At 46.7% G+C, this 27,458-nt stretch overlaps 48 non-coding genes and 8 pseudogenes across 48 annotated transcripts; all 56 read left to right on the top strand.

Moving 5' to 3' along the window:
- Window positions 1-197: 197 nt before the first annotated feature.
- Window positions 198-316, top strand: LOC148797402 (5S ribosomal RNA). Its single transcript, XR_016073012.1, has one exon. It is a non-coding gene; the product is annotated as a 5S ribosomal RNA (ribosomal RNA).
- A 354-nt stretch (window positions 317-670) lies between these two features.
- LOC148797401 (5S ribosomal RNA) lies at window positions 671-789 on the top strand. Its single transcript, XR_016071943.1, has one exon. It is a non-coding gene; the product is annotated as a 5S ribosomal RNA (ribosomal RNA).
- A 354-nt stretch (window positions 790-1,143) lies between these two features.
- Window positions 1,144-1,262, top strand: LOC148797400 (5S ribosomal RNA). Its single transcript, XR_016075346.1, has one exon. It is a non-coding gene; the product is annotated as a 5S ribosomal RNA (ribosomal RNA).
- A 356-nt stretch (window positions 1,263-1,618) lies between these two features.
- LOC148797399 (5S ribosomal RNA) lies at window positions 1,619-1,737 on the top strand. Its single transcript, XR_016069497.1, has one exon. It is a non-coding gene; the product is annotated as a 5S ribosomal RNA (ribosomal RNA).
- Window positions 1,738-2,091: 354 nt separating this feature from the next.
- Window positions 2,092-2,210, top strand: LOC148797398 (5S ribosomal RNA). The gene has a single exon (XR_016071693.1). It is a non-coding gene; the product is annotated as a 5S ribosomal RNA (ribosomal RNA).
- Window positions 2,211-2,564: 354 nt separating this feature from the next.
- Window positions 2,565-2,683, top strand: LOC148797397 (5S ribosomal RNA). The gene has a single exon (XR_016075786.1). It is a non-coding gene; the product is annotated as a 5S ribosomal RNA (ribosomal RNA).
- A 355-nt stretch (window positions 2,684-3,038) lies between these two features.
- LOC148797396 (5S ribosomal RNA) lies at window positions 3,039-3,157 on the top strand. Its single transcript, XR_016071418.1, has one exon. It is a non-coding gene; the product is annotated as a 5S ribosomal RNA (ribosomal RNA).
- A 353-nt stretch (window positions 3,158-3,510) lies between these two features.
- LOC148797395 (5S ribosomal RNA) lies at window positions 3,511-3,629 on the top strand (annotated as a pseudogene).
- A 355-nt stretch (window positions 3,630-3,984) lies between these two features.
- LOC148797394 (5S ribosomal RNA) lies at window positions 3,985-4,103 on the top strand (annotated as a pseudogene).
- Window positions 4,104-4,459: 356 nt separating this feature from the next.
- On the top strand, window positions 4,460-4,578 carry LOC148797393 (5S ribosomal RNA). The gene has a single exon (XR_016074455.1). It is a non-coding gene; the product is annotated as a 5S ribosomal RNA (ribosomal RNA).
- A 354-nt stretch (window positions 4,579-4,932) lies between these two features.
- On the top strand, window positions 4,933-5,051 carry LOC148797392 (5S ribosomal RNA). The gene has a single exon (XR_016072591.1). It is a non-coding gene; the product is annotated as a 5S ribosomal RNA (ribosomal RNA).
- A 354-nt stretch (window positions 5,052-5,405) lies between these two features.
- On the top strand, window positions 5,406-5,524 carry LOC148797391 (5S ribosomal RNA). The gene has a single exon (XR_016074122.1). It is a non-coding gene; the product is annotated as a 5S ribosomal RNA (ribosomal RNA).
- A 762-nt stretch (window positions 5,525-6,286) lies between these two features.
- LOC148797390 (5S ribosomal RNA) lies at window positions 6,287-6,405 on the top strand. The gene has a single exon (XR_016070207.1). It is a non-coding gene; the product is annotated as a 5S ribosomal RNA (ribosomal RNA).
- A 356-nt stretch (window positions 6,406-6,761) lies between these two features.
- Window positions 6,762-6,880, top strand: LOC148797389 (5S ribosomal RNA). Its single transcript, XR_016073723.1, has one exon. It is a non-coding gene; the product is annotated as a 5S ribosomal RNA (ribosomal RNA).
- Window positions 6,881-7,234: 354 nt separating this feature from the next.
- On the top strand, window positions 7,235-7,353 carry LOC148797388 (5S ribosomal RNA). The gene has a single exon (XR_016075465.1). It is a non-coding gene; the product is annotated as a 5S ribosomal RNA (ribosomal RNA).
- A 353-nt stretch (window positions 7,354-7,706) lies between these two features.
- LOC148797387 (5S ribosomal RNA) lies at window positions 7,707-7,825 on the top strand. The gene has a single exon (XR_016074121.1). It is a non-coding gene; the product is annotated as a 5S ribosomal RNA (ribosomal RNA).
- A 356-nt stretch (window positions 7,826-8,181) lies between these two features.
- On the top strand, window positions 8,182-8,300 carry LOC148797386 (5S ribosomal RNA). Its single transcript, XR_016074443.1, has one exon. It is a non-coding gene; the product is annotated as a 5S ribosomal RNA (ribosomal RNA).
- A 354-nt stretch (window positions 8,301-8,654) lies between these two features.
- On the top strand, window positions 8,655-8,773 carry LOC148797385 (5S ribosomal RNA). Its single transcript, XR_016072590.1, has one exon. It is a non-coding gene; the product is annotated as a 5S ribosomal RNA (ribosomal RNA).
- Window positions 8,774-9,127: 354 nt separating this feature from the next.
- Window positions 9,128-9,246, top strand: LOC148797384 (5S ribosomal RNA; annotated as a pseudogene).
- A 762-nt stretch (window positions 9,247-10,008) lies between these two features.
- LOC148797383 (5S ribosomal RNA) lies at window positions 10,009-10,127 on the top strand. The gene has a single exon (XR_016070206.1). It is a non-coding gene; the product is annotated as a 5S ribosomal RNA (ribosomal RNA).
- A 356-nt stretch (window positions 10,128-10,483) lies between these two features.
- LOC148797382 (5S ribosomal RNA) lies at window positions 10,484-10,602 on the top strand. Its single transcript, XR_016072856.1, has one exon. It is a non-coding gene; the product is annotated as a 5S ribosomal RNA (ribosomal RNA).
- Window positions 10,603-10,956: 354 nt separating this feature from the next.
- Window positions 10,957-11,075, top strand: LOC148797381 (5S ribosomal RNA). Its single transcript, XR_016071942.1, has one exon. It is a non-coding gene; the product is annotated as a 5S ribosomal RNA (ribosomal RNA).
- A 353-nt stretch (window positions 11,076-11,428) lies between these two features.
- LOC148797380 (5S ribosomal RNA) lies at window positions 11,429-11,547 on the top strand. The gene has a single exon (XR_016074119.1). It is a non-coding gene; the product is annotated as a 5S ribosomal RNA (ribosomal RNA).
- Window positions 11,548-11,903: 356 nt separating this feature from the next.
- On the top strand, window positions 11,904-12,022 carry LOC148797379 (5S ribosomal RNA). The gene has a single exon (XR_016071477.1). It is a non-coding gene; the product is annotated as a 5S ribosomal RNA (ribosomal RNA).
- Window positions 12,023-12,376: 354 nt separating this feature from the next.
- Window positions 12,377-12,495, top strand: LOC148797378 (5S ribosomal RNA). Its single transcript, XR_016069428.1, has one exon. It is a non-coding gene; the product is annotated as a 5S ribosomal RNA (ribosomal RNA).
- A 354-nt stretch (window positions 12,496-12,849) lies between these two features.
- Window positions 12,850-12,968, top strand: LOC148797377 (5S ribosomal RNA). The gene has a single exon (XR_016069768.1). It is a non-coding gene; the product is annotated as a 5S ribosomal RNA (ribosomal RNA).
- A 355-nt stretch (window positions 12,969-13,323) lies between these two features.
- LOC148797376 (5S ribosomal RNA) lies at window positions 13,324-13,442 on the top strand. Its single transcript, XR_016071417.1, has one exon. It is a non-coding gene; the product is annotated as a 5S ribosomal RNA (ribosomal RNA).
- A 353-nt stretch (window positions 13,443-13,795) lies between these two features.
- LOC148797375 (5S ribosomal RNA) lies at window positions 13,796-13,914 on the top strand (annotated as a pseudogene).
- Window positions 13,915-14,269: 355 nt separating this feature from the next.
- On the top strand, window positions 14,270-14,388 carry LOC148797374 (5S ribosomal RNA; annotated as a pseudogene).
- Window positions 14,389-14,744: 356 nt separating this feature from the next.
- LOC148797373 (5S ribosomal RNA) lies at window positions 14,745-14,863 on the top strand. The gene has a single exon (XR_016071272.1). It is a non-coding gene; the product is annotated as a 5S ribosomal RNA (ribosomal RNA).
- Window positions 14,864-15,217: 354 nt separating this feature from the next.
- LOC148797372 (5S ribosomal RNA) lies at window positions 15,218-15,336 on the top strand. The gene has a single exon (XR_016071941.1). It is a non-coding gene; the product is annotated as a 5S ribosomal RNA (ribosomal RNA).
- Window positions 15,337-15,690: 354 nt separating this feature from the next.
- Window positions 15,691-15,809, top strand: LOC148797371 (5S ribosomal RNA). The gene has a single exon (XR_016074118.1). It is a non-coding gene; the product is annotated as a 5S ribosomal RNA (ribosomal RNA).
- A 356-nt stretch (window positions 15,810-16,165) lies between these two features.
- LOC148797370 (5S ribosomal RNA) lies at window positions 16,166-16,284 on the top strand. The gene has a single exon (XR_016074432.1). It is a non-coding gene; the product is annotated as a 5S ribosomal RNA (ribosomal RNA).
- A 354-nt stretch (window positions 16,285-16,638) lies between these two features.
- On the top strand, window positions 16,639-16,757 carry LOC148797369 (5S ribosomal RNA). The gene has a single exon (XR_016073441.1). It is a non-coding gene; the product is annotated as a 5S ribosomal RNA (ribosomal RNA).
- A 354-nt stretch (window positions 16,758-17,111) lies between these two features.
- LOC148797368 (5S ribosomal RNA) lies at window positions 17,112-17,230 on the top strand. Its single transcript, XR_016070106.1, has one exon. It is a non-coding gene; the product is annotated as a 5S ribosomal RNA (ribosomal RNA).
- A 355-nt stretch (window positions 17,231-17,585) lies between these two features.
- LOC148797367 (5S ribosomal RNA) lies at window positions 17,586-17,704 on the top strand. The gene has a single exon (XR_016071416.1). It is a non-coding gene; the product is annotated as a 5S ribosomal RNA (ribosomal RNA).
- Window positions 17,705-18,057: 353 nt separating this feature from the next.
- On the top strand, window positions 18,058-18,176 carry LOC148797366 (5S ribosomal RNA; annotated as a pseudogene).
- Window positions 18,177-18,531: 355 nt separating this feature from the next.
- On the top strand, window positions 18,532-18,650 carry LOC148797365 (5S ribosomal RNA; annotated as a pseudogene).
- Window positions 18,651-19,006: 356 nt separating this feature from the next.
- On the top strand, window positions 19,007-19,125 carry LOC148797364 (5S ribosomal RNA). Its single transcript, XR_016071271.1, has one exon. It is a non-coding gene; the product is annotated as a 5S ribosomal RNA (ribosomal RNA).
- A 354-nt stretch (window positions 19,126-19,479) lies between these two features.
- LOC148797363 (5S ribosomal RNA) lies at window positions 19,480-19,598 on the top strand. The gene has a single exon (XR_016071940.1). It is a non-coding gene; the product is annotated as a 5S ribosomal RNA (ribosomal RNA).
- Window positions 19,599-19,952: 354 nt separating this feature from the next.
- On the top strand, window positions 19,953-20,071 carry LOC148797362 (5S ribosomal RNA). The gene has a single exon (XR_016074116.1). It is a non-coding gene; the product is annotated as a 5S ribosomal RNA (ribosomal RNA).
- Window positions 20,072-20,427: 356 nt separating this feature from the next.
- On the top strand, window positions 20,428-20,546 carry LOC148797361 (5S ribosomal RNA). The gene has a single exon (XR_016074592.1). It is a non-coding gene; the product is annotated as a 5S ribosomal RNA (ribosomal RNA).
- Window positions 20,547-20,900: 354 nt separating this feature from the next.
- LOC148797360 (5S ribosomal RNA) lies at window positions 20,901-21,019 on the top strand. Its single transcript, XR_016074421.1, has one exon. It is a non-coding gene; the product is annotated as a 5S ribosomal RNA (ribosomal RNA).
- Window positions 21,020-21,373: 354 nt separating this feature from the next.
- Window positions 21,374-21,492, top strand: LOC148797359 (5S ribosomal RNA). Its single transcript, XR_016074115.1, has one exon. It is a non-coding gene; the product is annotated as a 5S ribosomal RNA (ribosomal RNA).
- A 355-nt stretch (window positions 21,493-21,847) lies between these two features.
- On the top strand, window positions 21,848-21,966 carry LOC148797358 (5S ribosomal RNA). The gene has a single exon (XR_016071415.1). It is a non-coding gene; the product is annotated as a 5S ribosomal RNA (ribosomal RNA).
- Window positions 21,967-22,319: 353 nt separating this feature from the next.
- LOC148797357 (5S ribosomal RNA) lies at window positions 22,320-22,438 on the top strand (annotated as a pseudogene).
- A 355-nt stretch (window positions 22,439-22,793) lies between these two features.
- Window positions 22,794-22,912, top strand: LOC148797356 (5S ribosomal RNA). The gene has a single exon (XR_016070205.1). It is a non-coding gene; the product is annotated as a 5S ribosomal RNA (ribosomal RNA).
- A 356-nt stretch (window positions 22,913-23,268) lies between these two features.
- On the top strand, window positions 23,269-23,387 carry LOC148797355 (5S ribosomal RNA). The gene has a single exon (XR_016072753.1). It is a non-coding gene; the product is annotated as a 5S ribosomal RNA (ribosomal RNA).
- A 354-nt stretch (window positions 23,388-23,741) lies between these two features.
- On the top strand, window positions 23,742-23,860 carry LOC148797354 (5S ribosomal RNA). The gene has a single exon (XR_016071939.1). It is a non-coding gene; the product is annotated as a 5S ribosomal RNA (ribosomal RNA).
- A 354-nt stretch (window positions 23,861-24,214) lies between these two features.
- Window positions 24,215-24,333, top strand: LOC148797353 (5S ribosomal RNA). Its single transcript, XR_016074113.1, has one exon. It is a non-coding gene; the product is annotated as a 5S ribosomal RNA (ribosomal RNA).
- A 356-nt stretch (window positions 24,334-24,689) lies between these two features.
- On the top strand, window positions 24,690-24,808 carry LOC148797352 (5S ribosomal RNA). The gene has a single exon (XR_016074409.1). It is a non-coding gene; the product is annotated as a 5S ribosomal RNA (ribosomal RNA).
- A 354-nt stretch (window positions 24,809-25,162) lies between these two features.
- Window positions 25,163-25,281, top strand: LOC148797351 (5S ribosomal RNA). Its single transcript, XR_016071692.1, has one exon. It is a non-coding gene; the product is annotated as a 5S ribosomal RNA (ribosomal RNA).
- Window positions 25,282-25,635: 354 nt separating this feature from the next.
- LOC148797350 (5S ribosomal RNA) lies at window positions 25,636-25,754 on the top strand. The gene has a single exon (XR_016069128.1). It is a non-coding gene; the product is annotated as a 5S ribosomal RNA (ribosomal RNA).
- A 356-nt stretch (window positions 25,755-26,110) lies between these two features.
- Window positions 26,111-26,229, top strand: LOC148797349 (5S ribosomal RNA). The gene has a single exon (XR_016074112.1). It is a non-coding gene; the product is annotated as a 5S ribosomal RNA (ribosomal RNA).
- A 356-nt stretch (window positions 26,230-26,585) lies between these two features.
- LOC148797348 (5S ribosomal RNA) lies at window positions 26,586-26,704 on the top strand. The gene has a single exon (XR_016074398.1). It is a non-coding gene; the product is annotated as a 5S ribosomal RNA (ribosomal RNA).
- A 354-nt stretch (window positions 26,705-27,058) lies between these two features.
- On the top strand, window positions 27,059-27,177 carry LOC148797347 (5S ribosomal RNA). Its single transcript, XR_016071938.1, has one exon. It is a non-coding gene; the product is annotated as a 5S ribosomal RNA (ribosomal RNA).
- Window positions 27,178-27,458: the final 281 nt, after the last annotated feature.

Genomic DNA, 27,458 nt, shown 5'->3' with positions numbered 1-27,458 from the left:
TGCATTGTGGGCCCCGCGATAGTATTGCATCTATCCGGGGGTGCGGCAGATCTAAAAAGCAAACACTCTGCTCACGTAAGAGCTTGTGCACGGTTACCAAGGGAGGAAGGCTGCATACACAGTTTTTTTCAAGTCTAAAACAATTAATGGAGGGGAGCAAGATAGTGCATAAAGATCTAAGCGAGCATGAATTAAACGGGTGCGATCATACCAGCACTAATGCATCGGATCCCATAAGAACTCCGAAGTTAAGCGTGCTTGGGCGAGAGTAGTACTAGGATGGGTGACCTCCTGGGAAGTCCTCGTGTTGCACCCCAATTTTATTAATATTTTATTTTGATTTGTATTTGCAAATTCCATTTGTTGTTTCTGGGAGACAACTGGAAACAATGCGTCGGATACTCGGACCATTTGCGGCACGATCGTCATTACTGAATGGCAACGATGCAAGAACCGGGCTTTCGGCATTCGTCATGCATTGTGGGCCCCGCGATAGTATTGCATCTATCCGGGGGTGCGGCTGATCTGAAATACAAACACTCTGCTCACGTAGGAGCTTGTGCACGGTTACCAAGGGAGGAAGGCTGCAAACACAGTTTTTTCAAATCTAAAACAATTAATGGAGGGGAGCAAGATAGTGCATAAAGATCTAAGCGAGCATGAATTAAACGGGTGCGATCATACCAGCACTAATGCACCGGATCCCATCAGAACTCCGAAGTTAAGCGTGCTTGGGCGAGAGTAGTACTAGGATGGGTGACCTCCTTGGAAGTCCTCGTGTTGCACCCCAATTTTATTAATATTTTATTTTGATTTGTATTTGCAAATTCCATTTGTTATTTCTGGGAGACAACTGGAAACAATGCGTCGGATACTCGGACCATTTGCGGCACGATCGTCATTACTGAATGGCAACGATGCAAGAACCGGGCTTTCGGCATTCGTCATGCATTGTGGGCCCCGCGATAGTATTGCATCTATCCGGGGGTGCGGCAGATCTGAAATGCAATCACTCTGCTCACGTAGGAGCTTGTGCACGGTTACCAAGGGAGGAAGGCTGCTTACACAGTTTTTTCAAATCTAAAACAATTAATGGAGGGGAGCAAGATAGTGCATAAAGATCTAAGCGAGCATGAATTAAACGGGTGCGATCATACCAGCACTAATGCACCGGATCCCATCAGAACTCCGAAGTTAAGTGTGCATGGGCGGGAGTAGTCCTAGGATGGGTGACCTCCTGTGAAGTCCTCGTGTTGCACCCCAATTTTATTAATATTTTATTTCGATATCGTATTTGCAAATTCCATTTGTCGTTTCGGCGAGACAAACGCAAACAACGCGCCGGATACTCGGACCATTTGCGGCACGATTGTCATTACTGAATGGGAACCGTGAAAAAACCGGGCTTTTGGCATTCGTCGTGCATTGTGGGCCCCGCGATAGTATTGCATCTATCCGGGGGTGCGGCAGATCTGAAAAGCAAACACTCTGCTCACGTAAGAGCTTGTGCACGGTTACCAAGGGAGGAAGGCTGCATACACAGTTTTTTTTAAGTCTAAAACAATTAATGGAGGGGAGCAAGATAGTGCATAAAGATCTAAGCGAGCATGAATTAAACGCATGCGATCATACCAGCACTAATGCACCGGATCCCATCAGAACTCCGAAATTAAGCGTGCTTGGGCGAGAGTAGTACTAGGATGGGTGACCTCCTGGGAAGTCCTCGTGTTGCACCCCAATTTTATTAATATTTTATTTTGATTTGTATTTGCAAATTCCATTTGTTGTTTCTGGGAGACAACTGGAAACAATGCGTCGGATACTCGGACCATTTGCGGCACGATCGTCATTACTGAATGGCAACGATGCAAGAACCGGGCTTTCGGCATTCGTCATGCATTGTGGGCCCCGCGATAGTATTGCATCTATCCGGGGGTGCGGCAGATCTGAAATACAAACACTCTACTCACGTAGGAACTTGTGCACGGTTACCAAGGGAGGAAGGCTGCATACATAGTTTTTTCAAATCTAAAACAATTAATGGAGGGGAGCAAGATAGTGCATAAAGATCTAAGCGAGCATGAAATAAACGGGTGCGATCATACCAGCACTAATGCACCGGATCCCATCAGAACTCCGAAGTTAAGCGTGCTTGGGCGAGAGTAGTACTAGGATGGGTGACCTCCTGGGAAGTCCTCGTGTTGTACCCCAATTTTATTAATATTTTATTTTGATTTGTATTTGCAAATTCCATTTGTTGTTTCTGGGAGACAACTGGAAACAATGCGTCGGATACTCGGACCATTTGCGGCACGATCGTCATTACTGAATGGCAACGATGCAAGAACCGGGCTTTCGGCATTCGTCATGCATTGTGGGCCCCGCGATAGTATTGCATCTATCCGGGGGTGCGGCAGATCTGAAATGCAAACACTCTGCTCACGTAGGAGCTTGTGCACGGTTACCAAGGGAGGAAGGCTGCATACACAGTTTTTTCAAATCTAAAACAATGAATGGAGGGGAGCAAGAGAGTGCATAAAGATCTAAGCGAGCATGAATTAAACGGGTGCGATCATACCAGCACTAATGCACCGGATCCCATCAGAACTCCGAAGTTAAGTGTGCATGGGCGGGAGTAGTCCTAGGATGGGTGACCTCCTGGGAAGTCCTCGAGTTGCACCCCAATTTTATTAATATTTTATTTCGATATCGTATTTGCAAATTCCATTTGTCGTTTCGGCGAGACAAACGCAAACAACGCGCCGGATACTCGGACCATTTGCGGCACAATCGTCATTACTGAATGAGAACCGTGCAAAAACCGGGCTTTTGGCATTCGTCGTGCATTGTGGGCCCCGCGATAGTATTGCATCTATCCGGGGGTGCGGCAGATCTAAATAGCAAACACTCTGCTCACGTAAGAGCTTGTGCACGGTTACCAAGGGAGGAAGGCTGCATACACAGTTTTTTCAAGTCTAAAACAATTAATGGAGGGGAGCAAGATAGTGCATAAAGATCTAAGCGAGCATGAATTAAACGGGTGCGATCATACCAGCACTAATGCACCGGATCCCATCAGAACTCTGAAGTTAAGCGTGCTTGGGCGAGAGTAGTACTAGGATGGGTGACCTCCTGGGAAGTCCTCGTGTTGCACCCCAATTTTATTAATATTTTATTTTGATTTGTATTTGCAAATTCCATTTGTTGTTTCTGGGAGATACTGGAAACAATGCGTCGGATACTCGGACCATTTGCGGCACGATCGTCATTACTGAATGGCCACGATGCAAGAACCGGGCTTTCGGCATTCGTCATGCATTGTGGGCCCCGCGATACTATTGCATCTATCCGGAGGTGCGGCAGATCTGAAAAGCAAACACTCCGCTCACGTAGGAGCTTGTGCACGGTTACCAAGGGAAAGAGGCTGCATACACATTTTTTTCAAATCTAAAACAATTAATGGAAGGGAGCAAGATAGGTCATAAAGATCTAAGCGAGCATGAATTAAACGGGTGCTATCATACCAGCACTAATGCACCGGATCTCATCAGAACTCCGAAGTTAAGTGTGCTTGGGCGAGAGTAGTATTAGGATGGGTGACCTCCTCGGAAGTCCTTGTGTTTCACCCTAATTTTATTAATATTTTATTTCGATATCGTATTTGCAAATTCCATTTGTCGTTTCGGCGAGACAAACTCAAACAACGCGCCGGATACTCGGACCATTTGCGGCACGATCGTCATTACTGAATGGGAACCGTGCAAAAACCGGGCTTTTGGCATTCGTCGTGCATTGTGGGCCCCGCGATAGTATTGCATCTATCCGGGGGTGCGGCAGATCTGAAAAGCAAACACTCTGCTCACGTAGGAGCTTGTGCACGGTTACCAAGGGAGGAAGGCTGCATACACAGTTTTTTCAAGTCTAAAACAATTAATGGAGGGGAGCAAGATAGTGCATAAAGATCTAAGCGAGCATGAATTAAGCGGGTGCGATCATACTAGCACTAATGCATCGGATCCCATCAGAACTCCGAAGTTAAGTGTGCATGGGCGGGAGTAGTCCTAGGATGGGTGACCTCCTGGGAAGTCCTCGTGTTGCAACCCAATTTTATTAATATTTTATTTCGATATCGTATTTGCAAATTCCATTAGTCGTTTCGGCGAGACAAACGCAAACAACGCGCCGGATACTCGGACCATTTGCGGCACGATTGTCATTACTGAATGGGAACCGTGAAAAAACCAGGCTTTTGGCATTCGTCGTGCATTGTGGGCCCCGCGATAGTATTGCATCTATCCGGGGGTGCGGCAGATCTAAAAAGCAAACACTCTGCTCACGTAAGAGCTTGTACACGGTTACCAAGGGAGGAAGGCTGCATACACAGTTTTTTTCAAGTCTAAAACAATTAATGGAGGGGAGCAAGATAGTGCATAAAGATCTAAGCGAGCATGAATTAAACGGGTGCGATCATACCAGCACTAATGCACCGGATCCCATCAGAACTCCGAAGTTAAGCGTGCTTGGGCGAGAGTAGTACTAGGATGGGTGACCTCCTGGGAAGTCCTCGTGTTGCACCCCAATTTTATTAATATTTTATTTTGATTTGTATTTGCAAATTCCATTTGTTGTTTCTGGGAGACAACTGGAAACAATGCGTCGGATACTCGGACCATTTGCGGCACGATCGTCATTACTGAATGGCAACGATGCAAGAACCGGGCTTTCGGCATTCGTCATGCATTGTGGGCCACGCGATAGTATTGCATCTATCCGGGGGTGCGGCAGATCTAAAAAGCAAACACTCTGCTCACGTAAGAGCTTGTGCACGGTTACCAAGGGAGGAAGGCTGCATACACAGTTTTTTCAAGTCTAAAACAATTAATGGAGGGGAGCAAGATAGTGCATAAAGATCTAAGCGAGCATGAATTAAACGGGTGCGATCATACCAGCACTAATGCACCGGATCCCAGCAGAACTCCGAAGTTAAGCGTGCTTGGGCGAGAGTAGTACTAGGATGGGTGACCTCCTGGGAAGTCCTCGTGTTGCACCCCAATTTTATTAATATTTTATTTTGATTTGTATTTGCAAATTCCATTTGTTGTTTCTGGGAGACAACTGGAAACAATGCGTCGGATACTCGGACCATTTGCGGCACGATCGTCATTACTGAATGGCAACGATGCAAGAACCGGGCTTTCGGCATTCGTCATGCATTGTGGGCCCCGCGATAGTATTGCATCTATCCGGGGGTGCGGCAGATCTGAAATGCAAACACTCTGCTCACGTAGGAGCTTGTGCACGGTTACCAAGGGAGGAAGGCTGCATACACAGTTTTTTCAAATCTAAAACAATTAATGGAGGGGAGCAAGATAGTGCATAAAGATCTAAGCGAGCATGAATTAAACGGGTGCGATCATACCAGCACTAATGCACCGGATCCCATCAGAACTCCGAAGTTAAGTGTGCATGGGCGGGAGTAGTCCTAGGATGGGTGACCTCCTGGGAAGTCCTCGTGTTGCACCCCAATTTTATTAATATTTTATTTTGATATCGTATTTGCAAATTCCATTTGTCGTTTCGGCGAGACAAACGCAAACAACGCGCCGGATACTCGGACCATTTGCGGCACGATTGTCATTACTGAATGGGAACCGTGAAAAAACCGGGCTTTTGGCATTCGTCGTGCATTGTGGGCCCCGCGATAGTATTGCATCTATCCGGGGGTGCGGCAGATCTAAAAAGCAAACACTCTGCTCACGTAAGAGCTTGTACACGGTTACCAAGGGAGGAAGGCTGCAAACACAGTTTTTTTCAAGTCTAAAACAATTAATGGAGGGGAGCAAGATAGTGCATAAAGATCTAAGCGAGCATGAATTAAACGGGTGCGATCATACCAGCACTAATGCACCGGATCCCATCAAAACTCCGAAGTTAAGCGTGCTTGGGCGAGAGTAGTACTTGGATGGGTGATTCCATTTGTTGTTTCTGGGAGACAACTGGAAACAATGCGTCGGATACTCGGACCATTTGCGGCACGATCGTCATTACTGAATGGCAACGATGCAAGAACCGGACTTTCGGCATTCGTCGTGCATTGTGGGCCCCGCGATAGTATTGCATCTATCCGGGGGTGCGGCAGATCTGAAAAGCAAACACTCTGCTCACGTAGGAGCTTGTGCACGGTTACCAAGGGAGGAAGGCTGCATACACAGTTTTTTCAAGTCTAAAACAATTAATGGAGGGGAGCAAGATAGTGCATAAAGATCTAAGCGAGCATGAATTAAGCGGGTGCGATCATACTAGCACTAATGCATCGGATCCCATCAGAACTCCGAAGTTAAGTGTGCATGGGCGGGAGTAGTCCTAGGATGGGTGACCTCCTGGGAAGTCCTCGTGTTGCACCCCAATTTTATTAATATTTTATTTCGATATCGTATTTGCAAATTCCATTTGTCGTTTCGGCGAGACAAACGCAAACAACGCGCCGGATACTCGGACCATTTGCGGCACGATTGTCATTACTGAATGGGAACCGTGAAAAAACCGGGCTTTTGGCATTCGTCGTGCATTGTGGGCCCCGCGATAGTATTGCATCTATCCGGGGGTGCGGCAGATCTGAAAAGCAAACACTCTGCTCACGTAAGAGCTTGTGCACGGTTACCAAGGGAGGAAGGCTGCATACACAGTTTTTTTCAAGTCTAAAACAATTAATGGAGGGGAGCAAGATAGTGCATAAAGATCTAAGCGAGCATGAATTAAACGCATGCGATCATACCAGCACTAATGCACCGGATCCCATCAGAACTCCGAAGTTAAGCGTGCTTGGGCGAGAGTAGTACTAGGATGGGTGACCTCCTGGGAAGTCCTCGTGTTGCACCCCAATTTTATTAATATTTTATTTTGATTTGTATTTGCAAATTCCATTTGTTGTTTCTGGGAGACAACTGGAAACAATGCGTCGGATACTCGGACCATTTGCGGCACGATCGTCATTACTGAATGGCAACGATGCAAGAACCGGGCTTTCGGCATTCGTCATGCATTGTGGGCCCCGCGATAGTATTGCATCTATCCGGGGGTGCGGCAGATCTGAAATACAAACACTCTGCTCACGTAGGAACTTGTGCACGGTTACCAAGGGAGGAAGGCTGCATACACAGTTTTTTCAAATCTAAAACAATTAATGGAGGGGAGCAAGATAGTGCATAAAGATCTAAGCGAGCATGAATTAAACAGGTGCGATCATACCAGCACTAATGCACTGGATCCCATCAGAACTCCGAAGTTAAGCGTGCTTGGGCGAGAGTAGTACTAGGATGGGTGACCTCCTGGGAAGTCCTCGTGTTGTACCCCAATTTTATTAATATTTTATTTTGATTTGTATTTCCAATTCCATTTGTTGTTTCTGGGAGACAACTGGAAACAATGCGTCGGATCCTCGGACCATTTGCGGCACGATCGTCATTACTGAATGGCAACGATGCAAGAACCGGGCTTTCGGCATTCGTCATGCATTGTGGGCCCCGCGATAGTATTGCATCTATCCGGGGGTGCGGCAGATCTGAAATGCAAACACTCTGCTCACGTAGGAGCTTGTGCACGGTTACCAAGGGAGGAAGGCTGCATACACAGTTTTTTCAAATCTAAAACAATTAATGGAGGGGAGCAAGATAGTGCATAAAGATCTAAGCGAGCATGAATTAAACGGGTGCGATCATACCAGCACTAATGCACCGGATCCCATCAGAACTCCGAAGTTAAGTGTGCATGGGCGGGAGTAGTCCTAGGATGGGTGACCTCCTGGGAAGTCCTCGTGTTGCACCCCAATTTTATTAATATTTTATTTCGATATCGTATTTGCAAATTCCATTTGTCGTTTCGGCGAGACAAACGCAAACAACGCGCCGGATACTCGGACCATTTGCGGCACGATTGTCATTACTGAATGGGAACCGTGAAAAAACCGGGCTTTTGGCATTCGTCGTGCATTGTGGGCCCCGCGATAGTATTGCATCTATCCGGGGGTGCGGCAGATCTAAAAAGCAAACACTCTGCTCACGTAAGAGCTTGTACACGGTTACCAAGGGAGGAAGGCTGCATACACAGTTTTTTTCAAGTCTAAAACAATTAATGGAGGGGAGCAAGATAGTGCATAAAGATCTAAGCGAGCATGAATTAAACGGGTGCGATCATACCAGCACTAATGCACCGGATCCCATCAGAACTCCGAAGTTAAGCGTGCTTGGGCGAGAGTAGTACTAGGATGGGTGACCTCCTGGGAAGTCCTCGTGTTGCACCCCAATTTTATTAATATTTTATTTTGATTTGTATTTGCAAATTCCATTTGTTGTTTCTGGGAGACAACTGGAAACAATGCGTCGGATACTCGGACCATTTGCGGCACGATCGTCATTACTGAATGGCAACGATGCAAGAACCGGGCTTTCGGCATTCGTCATGCATTGTGGGCCACGCGATAGTATTGCATCTATCCGGGGGTGCGGCAGATCTAAAAAGCAAACACTCTGCTCACGTAAGAGCTTGTGCACGGTTACCAAGGGAGGAAGGCTGCATACACAGTTTTTTCAAGTCTAAAACAATTAATGGAGGGGAGCAAGATAGTGCATAAAGATCTAAGCGAGCATGAATTAAACGGGTGCGATCATACCAGCACTAATGCACCGGATCCCAGCAGAACTCCGAAGTTAAGCGTGCTTGGGCGAGAGTAGTACTAGGATGGGTGACCTCCTGGGAAGTCCTCGTGTTGCACCCCAATTTTATTAATATTTTATTTTGATTTGTATTTGCAAATTCCATTTGTTGTTTCTGGGAGACAACTGGAAACAATGCGTCGGATACTCGGACCATTTGCGGCACGATCGTCATTACTGAATGGCAACGATGCAAGAACCGGGCTTTCGGCATTCGTCATGCATTGTGGGCCCCGCGATAGTATTGCATCTATCCGGGGGTGCGGCAGATCTGAAATGCAAACACTCTGCTCACGTAGGAGCTTGTGCACGGTTACCAAGGGAGGAAGGCTACATACACAGTTTTTTCAAATCTAAAACAATTAATGGAGGGGAGCAAGATAGTGCATAAAGATCTAAGCGAGCATGAATTAAACGGGTGCGATCATACCAGCACTAATGCACTGAATCCCATCAGAACTCCGAAGTTAAGTGTGCATGGGCGGGAGTAGTCCTAGGATGGGTGACCTCCTGGGAAGTCCTCGTGTTGCACCCCAATTTTATTAATATTTTATTTCGATATCGTATTTGCAAATTCCATTTGTCGTTTCGGCGAGACAAACGCAAACAACGCGCCGGATACTCGGACCATTTGCGGCACGATTGTCATTACTGAATGGGAACCGTGAAAAAACCGGGCTTTTGGCATTCGTCGTGCATTGTGGGCCCCGCGATAGTATTGCATCTATCCGGGGGTGCGGCAGATCTAAAAAGCAAACACTCTGCTCACGTAAGAGCTTGTACACGGTTACCAAGGGAGGAAGGCTGCATACGCAGTTTTTTTCAAGTCTAAAACAATTAATGGAGGGGGGCAAGATAGTGCATAAAGATCTAAGCGAGCATGAATTAAACGGGTGCGATCATACCAGCACTAATGCACCGGATCCCATCAGAACTCCGAAGTTAAGCGTGCTTGGGCGAGAGTAGTACTAGGATGGGTGATTCCATTTGTTGTTTCTGGGAGACAACTGGAAACAATGCGTCGGATACTCGGACCATTTGCGGCACGATCGTCATTACTGAATGGCAACGATGCAAGAACCGGACTTTCGGCATTCGTCGTGCATTGTGGGCCCCGCGATAGTATTGCATCTATCCGGGGGTGCGGCAGATCTGAAAAGCAAACACTCTGCTCACGTAGGAGCTTGTGCACGGTTACCAAGGGAGGAAGGCTGCATACACAGTTTTTTCAAGTCTAAAACAATTAATGGAGGGGAGCAAGATAGTGCATAAAGATCTAAGCGAGCATGAATTAAGCGGGTGCGATCATACTAGCACTAATGCATCGGATCCCATCAGAACTCCGAAGTTAAGTGTGCATGGGCGGGAGTAGTCCTAGGATGGGTGACCTCCTGGGAAGTCCTCGTGTTGCACCCCAATTTTATTAATATTTTATTTCGATATCGTATTTGCAAATTCCATTTGTCGTTTCGGCGAGACAAACGCAAACAACGCGCCGGATACTCGGACCATTTGCGGCACGATTGTCATTACTGAATGGGAACCGTGAAAAAACCAGGCTTTTGGCATTCGTCGTGCATTGTGGGCCCCGCGATAGTATTGCATCTATCCGGGGGTGCGGCAGATCTAAAAAGCAAACACTCTGCTCACGTAAGAGCTTGTGCACGGTTACCAAGGGAGGAAGGCTGCATACACAGTTTTTTTCAAGTCTAAAACAATTAATGGAGGGGAGCAAGATAGTGCATAAAGATCTAAGCGAGCATGAATTAAACGGGTGCGATCAAACCAGCACTAATGCACCGGATCCCATAAGAACTCCGAAGTTAAGCGTGCTTGGGCGAGAGTAGTACTAGGATGGGTGACCTCCTGGGAAGTCCTCGTGTTGCACCCCAATTTTATTAATATTTTATTTTGATTTGTATTTGCAAATTCCATTTGTTGTTTCTGGGAGACAACTGGAAACAATGCGTCGGATACTCGGACCATTTGCGGCACGATCGTCATTACTGAATGGCAACGATGCAAGAACCGGGCTTTCGGCATTCGTCATGCATTGTGGGCCCCGCGATAGTATTGCATCTATCCGGGGGTGCGGCAGATCTGAAATACAAACACTCTGCTCACGTAGGAGCTTGTGCACGGTTACCAAGGGAGGAAGGCTGCATACACAGTTTTTTCAAATCTAAAACAATTAATGGAGGGGAGCAAGATAGTGCATAAAGATCTAAGCGAGCATGAATTAAACGGGTGCGATCATACCAGCACTAATGCACCGGATCCCATCAGAACTCCGAAGTTAAGCGTGCTTGGGCGAGAGTAGTACTAGGATGGGTGACCTCCTTGGAAGTCCTCGTGTTGCACCCCAATTTTATTAATATTTTATTTTGATTTGTATTTGCAAATTCCATTTGTTGTTTCTGGAGACAACTGGAAACAATGCGTCGGATACTCGGACCATTTGCGGCACGATCGTCATTACTGAATGGCAACGATGCAAGAACCGGGCTTTCGGCATTCGTCATGCATTGTGGGCCCCGCGATAGTATTGCATCTATCCGGGGGTGCGGCAGATCTGAAATGCAAACACTCTGCTCACGTAGGAGCTTGTGCACGGTTACCAAGGGAGGAAGGCTGCATACACAGTTTTTTCAAATCTAAAACAATTAATGGAGGGGAGCAAGATAGTGCATAAAGATCTAAGCGAGCATGAATTAAACGGGTGCGATCATACCAGCACTAATGCACCGGATCCCATCAGAACTCCGAAGTTAAGTGTGCATGGGCGGGAGTAGTCCTAGGATGGGTGACCTCCTGGGAAGTCCTCGTGTTGCACCCCAATTTTATTAATATTTTATTTCGATATCGTATTTGCAAATTCCATTTGTCGTTTCGGCGAGACAAACGCAAACAACGCGCCGGATACTCGGACCATTTGCGGCACGATTGTCATTACTGAATGGGAACCGTGAAAAAACCGGGCTTTTGGCATTCGTCGTGCATTGTGGGCCCCGCGATAGTATTGCATCTATCCGGGGGTGCGGCAGATCTAAAAAGCAAACACTCTGCTCACGTAAGAGCTTGTGCACGGTTACCAAGGGAGGAAGGCTGCATACACAGTTTTTTTCAAGTCTAAAACAATTAATGGAGGGGAGCAAGATAGTGCATAAAGATCTAAGCGAGCATGAATTAAACGGGTGCGATCATACCAGCACTAATGCACCGGATCCCATCAGAACTCCGAAGTTAAGCGTGCTTGGGCGAGAGTAGTATTAGGATGGGTGACCTCCTGGGAAGTCCTCGTGTTGCACCCCAATTTTATTAATATTTTATTTTGATTTGTATTTGCAAATTCCATTTGTTGTTTCTGGGAGACAACTGGAAACAATGCGTCGGATACTCGGACCATTTGCGGCACGATCGTCATTACTGAATGGCAACGATGCAAGAACCGGGCTTTCGGCATTCGTCATGCATTGTGGGCCCTGCGATAGTATTGCATCTATCCGGGGGTGCGGCAGATCTGAAATACAAACACTCTGCACACGTAGGAACTTGTGCACGGTTACCAAGGGAGGAAGGCATCATACACAGTTTTTTCAAATCTAAAACAATTAATGGAGGGGAGCAAGATAGTGCATAAAGATCTAAGCGAGCATGAATTAAACGGGTGCGATCATACCAGCACTAATGCACCGGATCCCATCAGAACTCCGAAGTTAAGCGTGCTTGGGCGAGAGTAGTACTAGGATGGGTGACCTCTTGGGAAGTCCTCGTGTTGCACCCCAATTTTATTAATATTTTATTTTGATTTGTATTTGCAAATTCCATTTGTTGTTTCTGGGAGACAACTGGAAACAATGCGTCGGATACTCGGACCATTTGCGGCACGATCGTCATTACTGAATGGCAACGATGCAAGAACCGGGCTTTCGGCATTCGTCATGCATTGTGGGCCCCGCGATAGTATTGCATCTATCCGGGGGTGCGGCAGATCTGAAATGCAAACACTCTGCTCACGTAGGAGCTTGTGCACGGTTACCAAGGGAGGAAGGCTGCATACACAGTTTTTTCAAATCTAAAACAATTAATGGAGGGGAGCAAGATAGTGCATAAAGATCTAAGCGAGCATGAATTAAACGGGTGCGATCATACCAGCACTAATGCACCGGATCCCATCAGAACTCCGAATTTAAGTGTGCATGGGCGGGAGTAGTCCTAGGATGGGTGACCTCCTGGGAAGTCCTCGTGTTGCACCCCAATTTTATTAATATTTTATTTCGATATCGTATTTGCAAATTCCATTTGTCGTTTCGGCGAGACAAACGCAAACAACGCGCCGGATACTCGGACCATTTGCGGCACAATCGTCATTACTGAATGAGAATCGTGCAAAAACCGGGCTTTTGGCATTCGTCGTGCATTGTGGGCCCCGCGATAGTATTGCATCTATCCGGGGGTGCGGCAGATCTAAAAAGCAAACACTCTGCTCACGTAAGAGCTTGTGCACGGTTACCAAGGGAGGAAGGCTGCATACACAGTTTTTTCAAGTCTAAAACAATTAATGGAGGGGAGCAAGATAGTGCATAAAGATCTAAGCGAGCATGAATTAAACGGGTGCGATCATACCAGCACTAATGCACCGGATCCCATCAGAACTCTGAAGTTAAGCGTGCTTGGGCGAGAGTAGTACTAGGATGGGTGACCTCCTGGGAAGTCCTCGTGTTGCACCCCAATTTTATTAATATTTTATTTTGATTTGTATTTGCAAATTCCATTTGTTGTTTCTGGGAGATACTGGAAACAATGCGTCGGATACTCGGACCATTTGCGGCACGATCGTCATTACTGAATGGCCACGATGCAAGAACCGGGCTTTCGGCATTCGTCATGCATTGTGGGCCCCGCGATACTATTGCATCTATCCGGAGGTGCGGCAGATCTGAAAAACAAACACTCCGCTCACGTAGGAGCTTGTGCACGGTTACCAAGGGAAAGAGGCTGCATACACATTTTTTTCAAATCTAAAACAATTAATGGAAGGGAGCAAGATAGGTCATAAAGATCTAAGCGAGCATGAATTAAACGGGTGCTATCATACCAGCACTAATGCACCGGATCTCATCAGAACTCCGAAGTTAAGTGTGCTTGGGCGAGAGTAGTATTAGGATGGGTGACCTCCTCGGAAGTCCTTGTGTTTCACCCTAATTTTATTAATATTTTATTTCGATATCGTATTTGCAAATTCCATTTGTCGTTTCGGCGAGACAAACTCAAACAACGCGCCGGATACTCGGACCATTTGCGGCACGATCGTCATTACTGAATGGGAACCGTGCAAAAACCGGGCTTTTGGCATTCGTCGTGCATTGTGGGCCCCGCGATAGTATTGCATCTATCCGGGGGTGCGGCAGATCTGAAAAACAAACACTCTGCTCACGTAGGAGCTTGTGCACGGTTACCAAGGGAGGAAGGCTGCATACACAGTTTTTTCAAGTCTAAAACAATTAATGGAGGGGAGCAAGATAGTGCATAAAGATCTAAGCGAGCATGAATTAAGCGGGTGCGATCATACTAGCACTAATGCATCGGATCCCATCAGAACTCCGAAGTTAAGTGTGCATGGGCGGGAGTAGTCCTAGGACGGGTGACCTCCTTGGAAGTCCTCGTGTTGCACCCCAATTTTATTAATATTTTATTTCGATATCGTATTTGCAAATTCCATTTGTCGTTTCGGCGAGACAAACGCAAACAACGCGCCGGATACTCGGACCATTTGCGGCACGATTGTCATTACTGAATGGGAACCGTGAAAAAACCAGGCTTTTGGCATTCGTCGTGCATTGTGGGCCCCGCGATTGTATTGCATCTATCCGGGGGTGCGGCAGATCTAAAAAGCAAACACTCTGCTCACGTAAGAGCTTGTGCACGGTTACCAAGGGAGGAAGGCTGCATACACAGTTTTTTTCAAGTCTAAAACAATTAATGGAGGGGAGCAAGATAGTGCATAAAGATCTAAGCGAGCATGAATTAAACGGGTGCGATCATACCAGCACTAATGCACCGGATCCCATAAGAACTCCGAAGTTAAGCGTGCTTGGGCGAGAGTAGTACTAGGATGGGTGACCTCCTGGGAAGTCCTCGTGTTGCACCCCAATTTTATTAATATTTTATTTTGATTTGTATTTGCAAATTCCATTTGTTGTTTCTGGGAGACAACTGGAAACAATGCGTCGGATACTCGGACCATTTGCGGCACGATCGTCATTACTGAATGGCAACGATGCAAGAACCGGGCTTTCGGCATTCGTCATGCATTGTGGGCCCCGCGATAGTATTGCATCTATCCGGGGGTGCGGCAGATCTGAAATACAAACACTCTGCTCACGTAGGAGCTTGTGCACGGTTACCAAGGGAGGAAGGCTGCATACACAGTTTTTTCAAATCTAAAACAATTAATGGAGGGGAGCAAGATAGTGCATAAAGATCTAAGCGAGCATGAATTAAACGGGTGCGATCATACCAGCACTAATGCACCGGATCCCATCAGAACTCCGAAGTTAAGCGTGCTTGGGCGAGAGTAGTACTAGGATGGGTGACCTCCTTGGAAGTCCTCGTGTTGCACCCCAATTTTATTAATATTTTATTTTGATTTGTATTTGCAAATTCCATTTGTTGTTTCTGGGAGACAACTGGAAACAATGCGTCGGATACTCGGACCATTTGCGGCACGATCGTCATTACTGAATGGCAACGATGCAAGAACCGGGCTTTCGGCATTCGTCATGCATTGTGGGCCCCGCGATAGTATTGCATCTATCCGGGGGTGCGGCAGATCTGAAATGCAAACACTCTGCTCACGTAGGAGCTTGTGCACGGTTACCAAGGGAGGAAGGCTGCATACACAGTTTTTTCAAATCTAAAACAATTAATGGAGGGGAGCAAGATAGTGCATAAAGATCTAAGCGAGCATGAATTAAACGGGTGCGATCATACCAGCACTAATGCACCGGATCCCATCAGAACTCCGAAGTTAAGTGTGCATGGGCGGGAGTAGTCCTAGGATGGGTGACCTCCTGGGAAGTCCTCGTGTTGCACCCCAATTTTATTAATATTTTATTTCGATATCGTATTTGCAAATTCCATTTGTCGTTTCGGCGAGACAAACGCAAACAACGCGCCGGATACTCGGACCATTTGCGGCACGATTGTCATTACTGAATGGGAACCGTGAAAAAACCGGGCTTTTGTCATTCGTCGTGCATTGTGGGCCCCGCGATAGTATTGCATCTATCCGGGGGTGCGGCAGATCTAAAAAGCAAACACTCTGCTCACGTAAGAGCTTGTGCACGGTTACCAAGGGAGGAAGGCTGCATACACAGTTTTTTTCAAGTCTAAAACAATTAATGGAGGGGAGCAAGATAGTGCATAAAGATCTAAGCGAGCATGAATCAAACGGGTGCGATCATACCAGCACTAATGCACCGGATCCCATCAGAACTCCGAAGTTAAGCGTGCTTGGGCGAGAGTAGTACTAGGATGGGTGACCTCCTGGGAAGTCCTCGTGTTGCACCCCAATTTTATTAATATTTTATTTTGATTTGTATTTGCAAATTCCATTTGTTGTTTCTGGGAGACAACTGGAAACAATGCGTCGGATACTCGGACCATTTGCGGCACGATCGTCATTACTGAATGGCAACGATGCAAGAACCGGGCTTTCGGCATTCGTCATGCATTGTGGGCCCCGCGATAGTATTGCATCTATCCGGGGGTGCGGCAGATCTGAAATACAAACACTCTGCTCACGTAGGAACTTGTGCACGGTTACCAAGGGAGGAAGGCTGCATACACAGTTTTTTCAAATCTAAAACAATTAATGGAGGGGAGCAAGATAGTGCATAAAGATCTAAGCGAGCATGAATTAAACGGGTGCGATCATACTAGCACTAATGCACCGGATCCCATCAGAACTCCGAAGTTAAGCGTGCTTGGGCGAGAGTAGTACTAGGATGGGTGACCTCCTGGGAAGTCCTCGTGTTGCACCGCAATTTTATTAATATTTTATTTTGATTTGTATTTGCAAATTCCATTTGTTGTTTCTGGGAGACAACTGGAAACAATGCGTCGGATACTCGGACCATTTGCGGCACGATCGTCATTACTGAATGGCAACGATGCAAGAACCGGGCTTTCGGCATTCGTCATGCATTGTGGGCCCCGCGATAGTATTGCATCTATCCGGGGGTGCGGCAGATCTGAAATGCAAACACTCTGCTCACGTAGGAGCTTGTGCACGGTTACCAAGGGAGGAAGGCTGCATACACAGTTTTTTCAAATCTAAAACAATTAATGGAGGGGAGCAAGATAGTGCATAAAGATCTAAGCGAGCATGAATTAAACGGGTGCGATCATACCAGCACTAATGCACCGGATCCCATTAGAACTCCGAATTTAAGTGTGCATGGGCGGGAGTAGTCCTAGGATGGGTGACCTCCTGGGAAGTCCTCGTGTTGCACCCCAATTTTATTAATATTTTATTTCGATATCGTATTTGCAAATTCCATTTGTCGTTTCGGCGAGACAAACGCAAACAACGCGCCGGATACTCGGACCATTTGCGGCACAATCGTCATTACTGAATGAGAACCGTGCAAAAACCGGGCTTTTGGCATTCGTCGTGCATTGTGGGCCCCGCGATAGTATTGCATCTATCCGGGGGTGCGGCAGATCTAAAAAGCAAACACTCTGCTCACGTAAGAGCTTGTGCACGGTTACCAAGGGAGGAAGGCGGCATACACAGTTTTTTCAAGTCTAAAACAATTAATGGAGGGGAGCAAGATAGTGCATAAAGATCTAAGCGAGCATGAATTAAACGGGTGCGATCATACCAGCACTAATGCACCGGATCCCATCAGAACTCTGAAGTTAAGCGTGCTTGGGCGAGAGTAGTACTAGGATGGGTGACCTCCTGGGAAGTCCTCGTGTTGCACCCCAATTTTATTAATATTTTATTTTGATTTGTATTTGCAAATTCCATTTGTTGTTTCTGGGAGATACTGGAAACAATGCGTCGGATACTCGGACCATTTGCGGCACGATCGTCATTACTGAATGGCCACGATGCAAGAACCAGGCTTTCGGCATTCGTCATGCATTGTGGGCCCCGCGATACTATTGCATCTATCCGGAGGTGCGGCAGATCTGAAAAACAAACACTCCGCTCACGTAGGAGCTTGTGCACGGTTACCAAGGGAAAGAGGCTGCATACACATTTTTTTCAAATCTAAAACAATTAATGGAAGGGAGCAAGATAGGTCATAAAGATCTAAGCGAGCATGAATTAAACGGGTGCTATCATACCAGCACTAATGCACCGGATCTCATCAGAACTCCGAAGTTAAGTGTGCTTGGGCGAGAGTAGTATTAGGATGGGTGACCTCCTCGGAAGTCCTTGTGTTTCACCCTAATTTTATTAATATTTTATTTCGATATCGTATTTGCAAATTCCATTTGTCGTTTCGGCGAGACAAACTCAAACAACGCGCCGGATACTCGGACCATTTGCGGCACGATCGTCATTACTGAATGGGAACCGTGCAAAAACCGGGCTTTTGGCATTCGTCGTGCATTGTGGGCCCCGCGATAGTATTGCATCTATCCGGGGGTGCGGCAGATCTGAAAAACAAACACTCTGCTCACGTAGGAGCTTGTGCACGGTTACCAAGGGAGGAAGGCTGCATACACAGTTTTTTCAAATCTAAAACAATTAATGGAGGGGAGCAAGATAGTGCATAAAGATCTAAGCGAGCATGAATTAAGCGGGTGCGATCATACTAGCAGTAATGCATCGGATCCCATCAGAACTCCGAAGTTAAGTGTGCATGGGCGGGAGTAGTCCTAGGATGGGTGACCTCCTGGGAAGTCCTCGTGTTGCACCCCAATTTTATTAATATTTTATTTCGATATCGTATTTGCAAATTCCATTTGTCGTTTCGGCGAGACAAACGCAAACAACGCGCCGGATACTCGGACCATTTGCGGCACGATTGTCATTACTGAATGGGAACCGTGAAAAAACCAGGCTTTTGGCATTCGTCGTGCATTGTGGGCCCCGCGATAGTATTGCATCTATCCGGGGGTGCGGCAGATCTAAAAAGCAAACACTCTGCTCACGTAAGAGCTTGTGCACGGTTACCAAGGGAGGAAGGCTGCATACACAGTTTTTTTCAAGTCTAAAACAATTAATGGAGGGGAGCAATATAGTGCATAAAGATCTAAGCGAGCATGAATTAAACGGGTGCGATCATACCAGCACTAATGCACCGGATCCCATAAGAACTCCGAAGTTAAGCGTGCTTGGGCGAGAGTAGTACTAGGATGGGTGACCTCCTGGGAAGTCCTCGTGTTGCACCCCAATTTTATTAATATTTTATTTTGATTTGTATTTGCAAATTCCATTTGTTGTTTCTGGGAGACAACTGGAAACAATGCGTCGGATACTCGGACCATTTGCGGCACGATCGTCATTACTGAATGGCAACGATGCAAGAACCGGGCTTTCGGCATTCGTCATGCATTGTGGGCCCCGCGATAGTATTGCAGCTATCCGGGGGTGCGGCAGATCTGAAATACAAACACTCTGCTCACGTAGGAGCTTGTGCACGGTTACCAAGGGAGGAAGGCTGCATACACAGTTTTTTCAAATCTAAAACAATTAATGGAGGGGAGCAAGATAGTGCATAAAGATCTAAGCGAGCATGAATTAAACGGGTGCGATCATACCAGCACTAATGCACCGGATCCCATCAGAACTCCGAAGTTAAGCGTGCTTGGGCGAGAGTAGTACTAGGATGGGTGACCTCCTTGGAAGTCCTCGTGTTGCACCCCAATTTTATTAATATTTTATTTTGATTTGTATTTGCAAATTCCATTTGTTGTTTCTGGGAGACAACTGGAAACAATGCGTCGGATACTCGGACCATTTGCGGCACGATCGTCATTACTGAATGGCAACGATGCAAGAACCGGGCTTTCGGCATTCGTCATGCATTGTGGGCCCCGCGATAGTATTGCATCTATCCGGGGGTGCGGCAGATCTGAAATGCAAACACTCTGCTCACGTAGGAGCTTGTGCACGGTTACCAAGGGAGGAAGGCTGCATACACAGTTTTTTCAAATCTAAAACAATTAATGGAGGGGAGCAAGATAGTGCATAAAGATCTAAGCGAGCATGAATTAAACGGGTGCGATCATACCAGCACTAATGCACCGGATCCCATCAGAACTCCGAAGTTAAGTGTGCATGGGCGGGAGTAGTCCTAGGATGGGTGACCTCCTGGGAAGTCCTCGTGTTGCACCCCAATTTTATTAATATTTTATTTCGATATCGTATTTGCAAATTCCATTTGTCGTTTCGGCGAGACAAACGCAAACAACGTGCCGGATACTCGGACCATTTGCGGCACGATTGTCATTACTGAATGGGAACCGTGAAAAAACCGGGCTTTTGGCATTCGTCGTGCATTGTGGGCCCCGCGATAGTATTGCATCTATCCGGGGGTGCGGCAGATCTAAAAAGCAAACACTCTGCTCACGTAAGAGCTTGTGCACGGTTACCAAGGGAGGAAGGCTGCATACACAGTTTTTTTCAAGTCTAAAACAATTAATGGAGGGGAGCAAGATAGTGCATAAAGATCTAAGCGAGCATGAATTAAACGGGTGCGATCATACCAGCACTAATGCACCGGATCCCATCAGAACTCCGAAGTTATGCGTGTTTGGGCGAGAGTAGTACTAGGATGGGTGACCTCCTGGGAAGTCCTCGTGTTGCACCCCAATTTTATTAATATTTTATTTTGATTTGTATTTGCAAATTCCATTTGTTGTTTCTGGGAGACAACTGGAAACAATGCGTCGGATACTCGGACCATTTGCGGCACGATCGTCATTACTGAATGGCAACGATGCAAGAACCGGGCTTTCGGCATTCGTCATGCATTGTGGGCCCCGCGATAGTATTGCATCTATCCGGGGGTGCGGCAGATCTGAAATACAAACACTCTGCTCACGTAGGAACTTGTGCACGGTTACCAAGGGAGGAAGGCTGCATACACAGTTTTTTCAAATCTAAAACAATTAATGGAGGGGAGCAAGATAGTGCATAAAGATCTTAGCGAGCATGAATTAAACGGGTGCGATCATACCAGCACTAATGCACCGGATCCCATCAGAACTCCGAAGTTAAGCGTGCTTGGGCGAGAGTAGTACTAGGATGGGTGACCTCCTGGGAAGTCCTCGTGTTGCACCCCAATTTTATTAATATTTTATTTTGATTTGTATTTGCAAATTCCATTTGTTGTTTCTGGGAGACAACTGGAAACAATGCGTCGGATACTCGGACCATTTGCGGCACGATCGTCATTACTGAATGGCAACGATGCAAGAACCGGGCTTTCGGCATTCGTCATGCATTGTGGGCCCCGCGATAGTATTGCATCTATCCGGGGGTGCGGCAGATCTGAAATGCAAACACTCTGCTCACGTAGGAGCTTGTGCACGGTTACCAAGGGAGGAAGGCTGCATACACAGTTTTTTCAAATCTAAAACAATTAATGGAGGGGAGCAAGATAGTGCATAAAGATCTAAGCGAGCATGAATTAAACGGGTGCGATCATACCAGCACTAATGCACCGGATCCCATCAGAACTCCGAAGTTAAGTGTGCATGGGCGGGAGTAGTCCTAGGATGGGTGACCTCCTGGGAAGTCCTCGTGTTGCACCCCAATTTTATTAATATTTTATTTCGATATCGTATTTGCATATTCCATTTGTCGTTTCGGCGAGACAAACGCAAACAACGCGCCGGATACTCGGACCATTTGCGGCACGATCGTCATTACTGAATGAGAACCGTGCAAAAACCGGGCTTTTGGCATTCGTCGTGCATTGTGGGCCCCGCGATAGTATTGCATCTATCCGGGGGTGCGGCAGATCTAAAAAGCAAACACTCTGCTCACGTAAGAGCTTGTGCACGGTTACCAAGGGAGGAAGGCTGCATACACAGTTTTTTCAAGTCTAAAACAATTAATGGAGGGGAGCAAGATAGTGCATAAAGATCTAAGCGAGCATGAATTAAACGGGTGCGATCATACCAGCACTAATGCACCGGATCCCATCAGAACTCTGAAGTTAAGCGTGCTTGGGCGAGAGTAGTACTAGGATGGGTGACCTCCTGGGAAGTCCTCGTGTTGCACCCCAATTTTATTTTTATTTTATTTTGATTTGTATTTGCAAATTCCATTTGTTGTTTCTGGGAGATACTGGAAACAATGCGTCGGATACTCGGACCATTTGCGGCACGATCGTCATTACTGAATGGCCACGATGCAAGAACCGGGCTTTCGGCATTCGTCATGCATTGTGGGCCCCGCGATACTATTGCATCTATCCGGAGGTGCGGCAGATCTGAAAAACAAACACTCCGCTCACGTAGGAGCTTGTGCACGGTTACCAAGGGAAAGAGGCTGCATACACATTTTTTTCAAATCTAAAACAATTAATGGAAGGGAGCAAGATAGGTCATAAAGATCTAAGCGAGCATGAATTAAACGGGTGCTATCATACCAGCACTAATGCACCGGATCTCATCAGAACTCCGAAGTTAAGTGTGCTTGGGCGAGAGTAGTATTAGGATGGGTGACCTCCTCGGAAGTCCTTGTGTTTCACCCTAATTTTATTAATATTTTATTTCGATATCGTATTTGCAAATTCCATTTGTCGTTTCGGCGAGACAAACTCAAACAACGCGCCGGATACTCGGACCATTTGCGGCACGATCGTCATTACTGAATGGGAACCGTGCAAATACCGGGCTTTTGGCATTCGTCGTGCATTGTGGGCCCCGCGATAGTATTGCATCTATCCGGGGGTGCGGCAGATCTGAAAAGCAAACACTCTGCTCACGTAGGAGCTTGTGCACGGTTACCAAGGGAGGAAGGCTGCATACACAGTTTTTTCAAGTCTAAAACAATTAATGGAGGGGAGCAAGATAGTGCATAAAGATCTAAGCGAGCATGAATTAACCGGGTGCGATCATACTAGCACTAATGCATCGGATCCCATCAGAACTCCGAAGTTAAGTGTGCATGGGCGGGAGTAGTCCTAGGATGGGTGACCTCCTGGGAAGTCCTCGTGTTGCACCCCAATTTTATTAATATTTTATTTCGATATCGTATTTGCAAATTCCATTTGTCGTTTCGGCGAGACAAACGCAAACAACGCGCCGGATACTCGGACCATTTGCGGCACGATTGTCATTACTGAATGGGAACCGTGAAAAAACCAGGCTTTTGGCATTCGTCGTGCATTGTGGGCCCCGCGATAGTATTGCATCTATCCGGGGGTGCGGCAGATCTAAAAAGCAAACACTCTGCTCACGTAAGAGCTTGTGCACGGTTACCAAGGGAGGAAGGCTGCATACACAGTTTTTTTCAAGTCTAAAACAATTAATGGAGGGGAGCAAGATAGTGCATAAAGATCTAAGCGAGCATGAATTAAACGGGTGCGATCATACCAGCACTAATGCACTGGATCCCATAAGAACTCCGAAGTTAAGCGTGCTTGGGCGAGAGTAGTACTAGGATGGGTGACCTCCTGGGAAGTCCTCGTGTTGCACCCCAATTTTATTAATATTTTATTTTGATTTGTATTTGCAAATTCCATTTGTTGTTTCTGGGAGACAACTGGAAACAATGCGTCGGATACTCGGACCATTTGCGGCACGATCGTCATTACTGAATGGCAACGATGCAAGAACCGGGCTTTCGGCATTCGTCATGCATTGAGGGCCCCGCGATAGTATTGCATCTATCCGGGGGTGCGGCAGATCTGAAATACAAACACTCTGCTCACGTAGGAGCTTGTGCACGGTTACCAAGGGAGGAAGGCTGCATACACAGTTTTTTCAAATCTAAAACAATTAATGGAGGGGAGCAAGATAGTGCATAAAGATCTAAGCGAGCATGAATTAAACGGGTGCGATCATACCAGCACTAATGCACCGGATCCCATCAGAACTCCGAAGTTAAGCGTGCTTGGGCGAGAGTAGTACTAGGATGGGTGACCTCCTTGGAAGTCCTCGTGTTGCACCCCAATTTTATTAATATTTTATTTTGATTTGTATTTGCAAATTCCATTTGTTGTTTCTGGGAGACAACTGGAAACAATGCGTCGGATACTCGGACCATTTGAGGCACGATCGTCATTACTGAATGGCAACGATGCAAGAACCGGGCTTTCGGCATTCGTCATGCATTGTGGGCCCCGCGATAGTATTGCATCTATCCGGGGGTGCGGCAGATCTGAAATGCAAACACTCTGCTCACGTAGGAGCTTGTGCACGGTTACCAAGGGAGGAAGGATGCGTACACAGTTTTTTCAAATCTAAAACAATTAATGGAGGGGAGCAAGATAGTGCATAAAGATCTAAGCGAGCATGAATTAAACGGGTGCGATCATACCAGCACTAATGCACCGGATCCCATCAGAACTCCGAAGTTAAGTGTGCATGGGCGGGAGTAGTCCTAGGATGGGTGACCTCCTGGGAAGTCCTCGTGTTGCACCCCAATTTTATTAATATTTTATTTCGATATCGTATTTGCAAATTCCATTTGTCGTTTCGGCGAGACAAACGCAAACAACGCGCCGGATACTCGGACCATTTGCGGCCCGATTGTCATTACTGAATGGGAACCGTGAAAAAACCGGGCTTTTGGCATTCGTCGTGCATTGTGGGCCCCGCGATAGTATTGCATCTATCCGGGGGTGCGGCAGATCTAAAAAGCAAACACTCTGCTCACGTAAGAGCTTGTGCACGGTTACCAAGGGAGGAAGGCTGCATACACAGTTTTTTTCAAGTCTAAAACAATTAATGGAGGGGAGCAAGATAGTGCATAAAGATCTAAGCGAGCATGAATTAAACGGGTGCGATCATACCAGCACTAATGCACCGGATCCCATCAGAACTCCGAAGTTAAGCGTGCTTGGGCGAGAGTAGTACTAGGATGGGTGACCTCCTGGGAAGTCCTCGTGTTGCACCCCAATTTTATTAATATTTTATTTTGATTTGTATTTGCAAATTCCATTTGTTGTTTCTGGGAGACAACTGGAAACAATGCGTCGGATACTCGGACCATTTGCGGCACGATCGTCATTACTGAATGGCAACGATGCAAGAACCTGGCTTTCGGCATTCGTCATGCATTGTGGGCCCCGCGATAGTATTGCATCTATCCGGGGGTGCGGCAGATCTGAAATACAAACACTCTGCTCACGTAGGAACTTGTGCACGGTTATCAAGGGAGGAAGGCTGCATACACAGTTTTTTCAAATCTAAAACAATTAATGGAGGGGAGCAAGATAGTGCATAAAGATCTAAGCGAGCATGAATTAAACGGGTGCGATCATACCAGCACTAATGCACCGGATCCCATCAGAACTCCGAAGTTAAGCGTGCTTGGGCGAGAGTAGTACTAGGATGGGTGACCTCCTGGGAAGTCCTCGTGTTGTACCCCAATTTTATTAATATTTTATTTTGATTTGTATTTGCAAATTCCATTTGTTGTTTCTGGGAGACAACTGGAAACAATGCGTCGGATACTCGGACAATTTGCGGCACGATCGTCATTACTGAATGGCAACGATGCAAGAACCGGGCTTTCGGCATTCGTCATGCATTGTGGGCCCCGCGATAGTATTGCATCTATCCGGGGGTGCGGCAGATCTGAAATGCAAACACTCTGCTCACGTAGGAGCTTGTGCACGGTTACCAAGGGAGGAAGGCTGCATACACAGTTTTTTCAAATCTAAAACAATTAATGGAGGGGAGCAAGATAGTGCATAAAGATCTAAGCGAGCATGAATTAAACGGGTGCGATCATACCAGCACTAATGCACCGGATCCCATCAGAACTCCGAAGTTAAGTGTGCATGGGCGGGAGTAGTCCTAGGATGGGTGACCTCCTTGGAAGTCCTCGTGTTGCACCCCAATTTTATTAATATTTTATTTCGATATCGTATTTGCAAATTCCATTTGTCGTTTCGGCGAGACAAACGCAAACAACGCGCCGGATACTCGGACCATTTGCGGCACGATTGTCATTACTGAATGGGAACCGTGAAAAAACCAGGCTTTTGGCATTCGTCGTGCATTGTGGGCCCCGCGATAGTATTGCATCTATCCGGGGGTGCGGCAGATCTAAAAAGCAAACACTCTGCTCACGTAAGAGCTTGTGCACGGTTACCAAGGGAGGAAGGCTGCATACACAGTTTTTTTCAAGTCTAAAACAATTAATGGAGGGGAGCAAGATAGTGCATAAAGATCTAAGCGAGCATGAATTAAACGGGTGCGATCATACCAGCACTAATGCACCGGATCCCATCAGAACTCCGAAGTTAAGTGTGCATGGGCGGGAGTAGTCCTAGGATGGGTGACCTCCTGGGAAGTCCTCGTGTTGCACCCCAATTTTATTAATATTTTATTTCGATATCGTATTTGCAAATTCCATTTGTCGTTTCGGCGAGACAAACGCAAACAACGCGCCGGATACTCGGACCATTTGCGGCACGATTGTCATTACTGAATGGGAACCGTGAAAAAACCGGGCTTTTGTCATTCGTCGTGCATTGTGGGCCCCGCGATAGTATTGCATCTATCCGGGGGTGCGGCAGATCTAAAAAGCAAACACTCTGCTCACGTAAGAGCTTGTGCACGGTTACCAAGGGAGGAAGGCTGCATACACAGTTTTTTTCAAGTCTAAAACAATTAATGGAGGGGAGCAAGATAGTGCATAAAGATCTAAGCGAGCATGAATCAAACGGGTGCGATCATACCAGCACTAATGCACCGGATCCCATCAGAACTCCGAAGTTAAGCGTGCTTGGGCGAGAGTAGTACTAGGATGGGTGACCTCCTGGGAAGTCCTCGTGTTGCACCCCAATTTTATTAATATTTTATTTTGATTTGTATTTGCAAATTCCATTTGTTGTTTCTGGGAGACAACTGGAAACAATGCGTCGGATACTCGGACCATTTGCGGCACGATCGTCATTACTGAATGGCAACGATGCAAGAACCGGGCTTTCGGCATTCGTCATGCATTGTGGGCCCCGCGATAGTATTGCATCTATCCGGGGGTGCGGCAGATCTGAAATACAAACACTCTGCTCACGTAGGAACTTGTGCACGGTTACCAAGGGAGGAAGGCTGCATACACAGTTTTTTCAAATCTAAAACAATTAATGGAGGGGAGCAAGATAGTGCATAAAGATCTAAGCGAGCATGAATTAAACGGGTGCGATCATACCAGCACTAATGCACCGGATCCCATCAGAACTCCGAAGTTAAGCGTGCTTGGGCGAGAGTAGTACTAGGATGGGTGACCTCCTTGGAAGTCCTCGTGTTGCACCCCAATTTTATTAATATTTTATTTTGATTTGTATTTGCAAATTCCATTTGTTGTTTCTGGGAGACAACTGGAAACAATGCGTCGGATACTCGGACCATTTGCGGCACGATCGTCATTACTGAATGGCAACGATGCAAGAACCGGGCTTTCGGCATTCGTCATGCATTGAGGGCCCCGCGATAGTATTGCATCTATCCGGGGGTGCGGCAGATCTGAAATACAAACACTCTGCTCACGTAGGAGCTTGTGCACGGTTACCAAGGGAGGAAGGCTGCATACACAGT

This window comes from Nelumbo nucifera, chromosome 4 (genome assembly GCF_055504915.1).
Source record: "Nelumbo nucifera cultivar China Antique chromosome 4, China Antique-T2T, whole genome shotgun sequence".
Lineage (NCBI taxonomy): Eukaryota > Viridiplantae > Streptophyta > Magnoliopsida > Proteales > Nelumbonaceae > Nelumbo > Nelumbo nucifera.
Note: the sequence above shows the minus strand (reverse complement) of the source record. Positions and strands in the feature narration are given on the sequence as shown.